Source organism: Helianthus annuus, chromosome 5 (assembly GCF_002127325.2).
Source record: "Helianthus annuus cultivar XRQ/B chromosome 5, HanXRQr2.0-SUNRISE, whole genome shotgun sequence".
Classification (NCBI taxonomy): Eukaryota; Viridiplantae; Streptophyta; class Magnoliopsida; order Asterales; family Asteraceae; genus Helianthus; species Helianthus annuus.
Genome location: NC_035437.2, coordinates 52,394,197 through 52,403,011, shown reverse-complemented (window position 1 = coordinate 52,403,011; position 8,815 = coordinate 52,394,197).

Here is an 8,815-nt window from a genome sequence, read left to right as displayed (position 1 = left end):
TTTAATTACCAAAAACTTGTTTCACCAGTTAATTTATCCGTTTATACATGCCATGGGGAGCTACCCCATAAGTAAGCGACTAAACTGTTTTTCCAATACCGAATACTTACTTAACCGTGCGTTTCCGCAGTGCCCCGTTTGTCAATGTTCTATCATCATTGACGGTTGCCAGAGTCTATTAGTTCACGCCCGTTCCCAGTAACAAGGGTCGGTGTGAGGCTGGTCGAACCTAAATAACACTATCAACTAATAACCCGTTCGCCTGGCCCCGGCGACTAATCGGTATTATGTAGTAGGGACTTGAGTGATAGAGTTTCGTTTTGTCTTGCTCGTTGCATTCCGTATAAACAGTAATTAACTAAGAGTCCTACACAAGGGGAGAAATTAGGTTTGTATCCCTTACAAGGGATAGCGTTGTTTTAAGTTCCGTTTTCCCAAACCACCGGGAACGCATGCTTTAAAAGTTGTGAACTCACCTTAGGTTGCTCGGCAGATTAGTTTACTTGGTCAAGCACGCTGGTCACCACGTCCTAACATGGTTACCAGTTTGGGTCAGGCTCGGATACAGTTAAGTCACGTAGGATTTACACATTACTAACATATAGCATGCATATTATACTAGCATTCCTACTGTTTGGCTGATTCTAGATTAAGCAGTAACAGTTAGCCCATAGCATACATGACATATAATCATCCTCTAAGTTATTGGGCCTGTTCTAACATTTAAAAAGTTAAGCAGCACATAGCACAGTAACACAAATACAAGCCCAGAACACGTTGTCACATTTGGTGGCCCAATAACTGAGTTGGACAGCCCAGTCGAGACCAGGTGGTCTCGACTCGAGAACACGCGGTCTCGAGTCGCAATCAGGAGGTCTCGAGTCATGGACTTCTGGTCTCGAGTAGTGCAGGCATGAGTCGCAACCTCAGAGGTCTCGAGTCCAATCTCAAGTCGAGATCATGAGATCTCAAGTCGAGACCAAGCTGGTCTCATGTCCCTGAAGTCTGTCCCGAGGTGTTCATTTGTAGTTCTCGAGTCGCAATCACTGCGGTCTCGAGTTGTCATTTGGATGATCTCGAGTCGAGACCGGGGGTTTTGACTTGCACACCTGATGACCGAATCCTTCTAGAACCTGTCCAAATTGTACTATCCAATAGAATTTCATGTTCATGATCCTTAGTACTAAACAATACAATTTCACCAACATGTTTTCTTGTCTAACTATAAATCAAACGGATCAAACAAGCATTTTTCAAATGTTCAACACATATTCATCCCATATTCATACTGTTCTTCATTTAGGGTTTTCATAACTTGATTATTCAAACAAACACATTCACTATGATTCTCAGATTCATCTATATAGACCTAGAAGCAAAATCAATAAACCTTTAACACACACACACACACACACACACACACACAACATGCATTTCATAAGCAACAATCATGTAACACCTCCTTCTTCTCTTTAAAATATTTATATGCAAGAATCATGATAATGTACTAATCAACCTATAGTCATGCATAACATTCATTTCATATTATATCATTCAAAGGTCACTTTGTTAAACACCTATTCTACTCACAAACAAGCACCTTAATCACACATTATCATACATCAAGTAGACCACACTAACCGAATGGTGTTCGAATGTAGGAGAGGGAAAAACGGTTGAGAGAAGGCCCTTGAGTGATGAACGATGGCTAGCTTCTGAGCTCCAAGCTTCCACTTGTTGATTCCGAGAGAATGGGGGTTGATTAGTAGGTTTTAGGGCTTTTAGTTGTGAGAAAAGTGAATGAGGTGAGGGAGGGTGAATAAGAGAATGTTTAGGAATTTGTGGGGGAATGATTGTTGTCCAAAGATGGGTAAGTCGGCTGATGAGGGGGGTTTTATAACCAATTCAAGGGCCATGCACCCTAATGGGTTCCCGAGTGGGCTCAAGGAGGTGCGGCCTAAACGGCCCAACTGTTTACTGTTTACTCGGGACCGGGTGGTCTCGAGTCGTGGTTTCGGTTCACAAGTACTTATACACATACATATATATTACGCACACGTTATCAACACATAGCACATCAAGATAATTTACACCTTTCATTTAATAATTCATACGTACACACTACTAATATAAGAGGGTTACTCGGGAAAACATAGAGTGTCACAGAGAATGAAGAAGAGTGTTGAAGAGTTGGTGAACAATCTGAAAAAGATTGTTGTTGAAGAACAGAAAATTGAAGTTGCTGAAGAAGTTGTTGTGAAAGAAGTTGAGAAAGCTGTTACTAAGAAACAGCAAGTTGGAGAAGATGTGAAGAAAGCAGAAGAAGAAGTAAAGAATGAGAATTTGGAAGCTGGTGATGCTGGTGATGAAGTTAGTGTTGAAGAAAAGCAGAATGTTGCTGATCAGAATTAGACAGAGGTAGCTGAAAACACCGAAGTGCCAATCACTGAGGTAAATTCTGATTCTGAAATCTTAAAACCGATTGAACAATGCAAGAAATGCATAGAAATATGCAGAGCTTGTACTGAAAAAGACGAAAAGATCAAAACAAGAGATCTTGGTTTCACAAAACTTGAAGAAGTTTTCAAAAACAAGTGCACAGAAATGTTTGAAAATGAAAAGATTTTAAAAGAAAACAATGAAACGCTTTCAGCAAAATGTAAAAAGATAGAAAAAGAAAAAGAAGTTTTGAAAGAAAATGTTTCTAAAATGACAGAAGAATGCTCTCAAAAAGAAATTGCTTGTCAAGAAATGAAAACGGAATATGACTCAATGAAATTAGCATATCACATTACAAAAGAGTCATATGAGAAAGTGAAAGATAAAATGAAATATGCTCAATCAAGAATGAATTATCTTTCTGGAACAACTAAAGAGCTTAAACGAATGTATTCTATAAAACAAGATGTTGTTAATTCCTATATTGAGGATGTTGCTAAGCTAAAGCGACAGATTGCTGGTTTAGAACAGGATAACAACAAGTTAAAAAGTTATCACGTGTCGTCATATGTGCTTGAACGAATTTTACCGGGAGATGGTGAGTCTGAGCAAAACAAGAAAGGCATTGGCTCAGAGTTTCATCAAGTTCCACCACCGGAAAAGTTTGCATTTTATGATGAAGAAAAGGTCGAAAAAGCTTTCAAACTGGTAGATCAATTGCCAGACAACATTGACGTAACCTATTCCAAATCTGATGATTCTAGTGATTCAGAGGTGGTAGGTAAGGTTGTTGAAAGCGTCTTGAAAGAAGAGTCAGTTGATACAGGTAAATCTGAATCACAGGATGAAAATGAAGGTAATTTTCATGATAGATATCTGAAAAAACACAAAATCCGAGAAAAATTTGAATGAAGATTTAAAAGGATTGGTTTATACCATGATTGGATCGGACAAATTATTCTTAGATGTTGTTTTCCCGATTCAGAATGTGATTTCAGAAAAGGTTGATAAAGTTTTCAAAATGGTTGAGATTAAAAAGTCTGAAATTTCAAAGTTTGCTGGAAAAGGTCACGAAACTTTTTATAACAAACCTGGTTTCAAGAAGAAAAACATGAAGGCTGGGTTGGGTTATAAGAAGAAACAAAATTGGAAAAGAAATGAAGTTCCAAATTATCAAACAAAGATGAATTTTGTTCATGGAACAACGTCAGAAGAAGAGAAAGAACTAAAATTTAGACGACAGTCTAATGACGAGTAGCTCAAAAGAAAAAGCAACAACCACAGGTCAAAGATGTGTCCAAGAGAACATGTTTCAAATGTGATCAAATTGGACATCTTGCACGCAAGTGTCTAAATCCGAAACTTGTTGGTGTTGAGATGAAAAAGAAGTCTGTTTATGTTGAGAAACAGAAATCTGAAGTTGTGACTCAGAAGTCAACCAAGTTTGATTCAATGCAAACTTGGAAGCCGATAATGTCAAACACTGACTCACGACAAACATGGAAACCTGTGACACCCAGATTAAAAACAACCAAAAGTTGGAAAACAACTGTTGATGCAACAAAACCAAACTAGTTTTGGAAACCGAAAGTTGTTGTTCAAAATCAAAATGTTCAAAAAGAGTCACATTTTTACAAACAAGGGACTCCAAAAGGTCAAACATGGTCTGTAAAGAAACAAGTGACTTCGGTAGACGATGCTAAAGTTGAAAAATGTCACACCCCGACCACGTAAAACAACAAAACGTGGCGGAATCGTCAATCATTGTTTCATAACACATGGAAAAATTAAAATGTTGTTTTATTGATAAAAAGAGTTACAATGTCTTAACAAACAAAGATGTATAACAAAATTAACTAGTCTTGCATCTTTCATTGTCACTAAGGCCCAAGTTCGCCTATGTGTGTCTTGATCAATCCTATGCATCATCTCCTGAAACACATGTGAAAATAGGTACGTCAGCATAAAAATGCCGGCAAGTACATAGGTTTTATTGATTTAGGATTCATGACTTATAAGTTTAGAAAAAGTTGTTTAACAAAAATCAGTCATGATCCTTAAAATGTTTTGTTTTATAAATCGTTTGAAAAGCGATGATAGATATGTATAGTTAAAAGAATGATAGTAAGGTTAAATGAATAACCAAGTAAAAAGAATTTGTATAAAACAAACTGTTTTGTAAAACAATGTTTTGTGAAAAATATGTTATTTTGTGTAAAAATGTGTAAATCCAAATTGAATGATTTAAATAACGCTACGACATGTAATATAATACAAGCACTTATATATAGGAAGTACCAGCGGCGTATCCACCATGCTTGTATCACATTACACACGTCTCGTTACTTAAATCACTTACCCAAACAAACCACCAATGTAAATTGCCCATGTCTAAACCAATTTTCAAATGTCATTGTGAAAACCATGTCAAAATGTCTATGTCAAATGTCAATCATGTAATGTGTAAACAAAATGTCATGTATGGCAAGTGAAATATGTATCGACTAAACCATAGGCAAAAATGCACAAAACAAAGTATTGAAGTAAAACTCAGTTTAAATCAATGTTACGCTTTGTGGAAATGCATGTTATACTGATACAAACATTTATGCGGTATTGTGAAAATTCCATACATTCAAGCCTTGAGACAGCAGGATAACCTTAGAGTAAAGGTTATCAAAAAGAAATGTTTTTGGATTCGGTCATTCCATCCATCCAAACAAACCTAGGATTTTAGGAACGGGATTTGTCAAGTCCTATGGTACCATTACCTACTATCGAGCGGCGTGATCAATGTTAATGAATGTACATTGTCCCATTTAAACAAACCAAATGTCATACCAAAATGTAAGCATGTGATGTGATGTGAATGTACTAAGTATGAACAAAATGAACATACATAGCATGTTATGTGAAACAAATGTACTAAGTATGATGAACATACATAGCATGAAAAGGTAAGGTAAAAAAATGTACTAAGTATGCGCTAAACGAACATACATAGCATAAAATGTCATGTAAAACGATGTACTAAGTATGCACACAATGGACATACATAGCAAAAACATAATGAAATCATGTACTAATAGTGTACCAGTGAACATAGCAAGTATATGATATGAAAACATGAAAAGCATGAAAGTAACAAGTAGGAACATGTGTTTCACCCCAAAACGTTTGAAAAACAGTAAAAGAGGGGACTATGTACTCACTTGAGGGTGCTTAGAAGTCTTGAACAACAACCAAGCAAAGCTAGAGGGATCACGGAATCAAACGGCACCCTATATAGATAACTACATAAATAACCGGACCTAAATCGGGAGATTGGATAGTATGAGGTTTCGTAAACCAAATGAGTATTGGAACTCATATGATATGGTTTAATAAATCCTACATACTAAAATGAAACCTAATCTAAGTGCTTAAGACCCATAACGACCCGTTTAGGTAGCTTATGCTACTTTAAAGCGTCGTTCGCGTAAAACGCGTTCGGAACGCCTAACTAGCCCTATGACAAGTGAAATATGCCTTAACATGTTTAATATTGTTGCTAAATCAGTTTAGATGTCAAAAGTTATGTTACATATGCTTAAAATAAATTTATGCGTAAAAAGGTTATTTTGGTAATTTACCTAAGGCATAAGAACTACTTATCATACAACTATTTAAACGACGTGACCATAAGGTATAACCTGTTAGATCTGAGTTTGATTTTGATTGTATTTTGTGTTTGTAATTAAAGTGAAAATGGATGAATGTGCAGTGGAATTAAGATGAAAACAAACTTTGCATACAATCAATCGAGAGTAATATTTGATCAAACATCTTTACACAATGAATCGAAAGATTGAATTTATTTCAATAATGATTACAATGATTGATGAATGAATGCAAACTCCCCCTCAGCCAGAGCTCAGTTGTTTGTTCGTGCAAAGAAGACGATTGTGCAAAAGAGCTAATAGAACAGTACAAAGTACTGATCTATTTATAGGCACTTGCAAACTACTGAGCATCTTAGCTGACGTCACCATGAAAGTGACATTTAACCTCGTAACAAACTCTAACCTCTGATCTATACAAACACTGCTATGTTAACTACTGCTATTACATTACATTACAAGACAGACTATTGATCAGCTGCTGCAACCTTCTACTGCTGTGAACCCAGCAGCACTTGTCCGGATCAGCAGAGCTTGACTCAAGGCAGTAGATTGAATCAGCAGGGCTTTAGTCTTTCATCAGATCTTTACTTGAGCAGCAGTTGTAGGTCAGCATTTAGCAAGATCAGCAGATAGGAGGTCAGCAGATGTAGAATTCACTTTCAAGGGGAGAGATTTGTATGTAAACATCTGCTTATTCAGGTTCCACTGCTCTGATCCAGTTTTGGCTTTAATTATCTGTTCCTCTGATAGGGTTCAATCCCAACAATCTCCCCCTGGAACAGATAATGCCAAAACTCTTCATTATTGTGGACATTTATTGCCTCATCAACAGTTCCCTTATTTGACCTTTAAACTGTAGTTCAAAGTTAAGGGCATCTGTGTCTTCATCATCCCTGCTAAGTGGAAGATCAAGGAGATCCTGCAAATCTTCAAGACTCAGGCCAAGAGCTTGTTCCCTTGATATTTTCTCCACTTCTCCACCAGACCTGAGCAAGGTCAATACGCAGGTCTGTTTGTCAGTTTCCCACTTATGTATTTTTGAGCCTGGTGGGTTTCTTGGGAGATGTTTATTTGCAGAAGTATTTGGTGAGGCTGGCCTGTTCATCACTGGCTGACCAGCATTTGCAGATTGACCCAAGCCAAGAGTTTCTATGATCATTTTCTTTATACCTTCTTTTACAAGGTCATCCCCTTTTATCAACTCTTGGATGGTTTCAGCTCCCAACTGTTTGTGTATCCTTCTTTTATAGATGGCAGTACCAGTTGGAGCAGTGGCTCTCCTGATTTGCAGCTTTGATGGTCTTTTTGAAACCTCTGCTTCAGGATAGTCAGGCTTTTGAGGAATTTTTGGATCTTTCTTTCTTAATTCCTCCAATCTTTTGTAGGTTGTCCTGACCACATCTTCTTTCCATCTAGCAATTTGTCTTTTGTTTCCATATTCAGCAGTAACCAGTTCTTCTCTCATTCTCTTCAGTTCTACCTGTTTGTCAGGTACATTCTTTCTAAACTTTGCCCAGTCAGGAGGAGTGTGAGTGACTTTCCTTTTTATCATGTCTTGAATTCTTGCTGCTTCAGTTTCAAGCTCAGGAACAGTCCACTCTTTGTACATATATCTCTCTCCTTTATACTTCTTGTGAGCCATTATGCTTTCAATGTAGTCTTTCTTCAAAGTTTCAGCTGCTCTCTCTGAAATTTGTTGACTGACATTTTTTGCAAATCGTTCTAGGGAGCTGACTTGTGTGAGCAGATATTGATAGTATCTAGAAATTTCTTTGTCAGATTTCCCTTGTGTGTTTCTCTTTGAGATATCCTCTGCTTGCTTAGCCTTGATCTTTAGATATTCATCAACATTTTTAGGCCAGGGATATCCTTTTATTGATGGCAACCTCCTTTTGACAGGGTCATCCTCATAGTAAAAAGATTTTATTTCTTCTCTAACGGCTTCTAGTTCAAGAGGAAATTGAACACCTGCAGGAGGTAAGGGCTTGTGCACTTGAACTGAAGAGAGAGCAACTGGTTTTGGTATTTTGACAAGAGCTAAAGGTTTTGAAGATGTTTGAGATGGTGAAGTGTCATCATCTTTTAGCCTTCTCCTCTTTATTTGAGGAGGGGCTGATGATGTTTTGGATGGAACAGTGGATGTAGTGGCAGTGGTTTGTGATAGACTAACAGTTGTTGAGACAACTGGTGTTCCAACCACTGTTGTCTTTACAGCAGATGTTATAACAGCTGCTGTCTTCTGCCTTTTGGCAGGAAGTGATTTTGTTTTTGGTGGTGATGGTGGTAAGGCAGTGGATGTAGTGTGTGTTGAAGTGGTGTATGTTGAAGTGGGAGCAAATGTTGAAACCACTGAAGTACCAACAGTAGTGGGCACAACAGGAGTTACAAAAGCTGTTTTAGGTAATGGTTTTGAAACAGACTTTGAACGTCTGGTTGGAATGGATTTGGGTAGCCTTACTATTTTTGTAGGCTTCTTCTTTTCATCAACAAGATTTTCATTATCTTTTGACCCTGAAGTACCCTGATCCGGATAATCCACCCTGACTTTCCTTTTGGCTTCTCTATCTCTTTTTACACTTGCAACTGCTTCTGCCAGTGCATTTGTGGTCACATCAATTTTCTTGCTTCCATCTGGCAGAGGGATCTGTTTGGTCCTATTTGCACTTTCTGGTGCAAGGTAGATACCATCCTCTATTTGCACTTTCTGGTGCAAG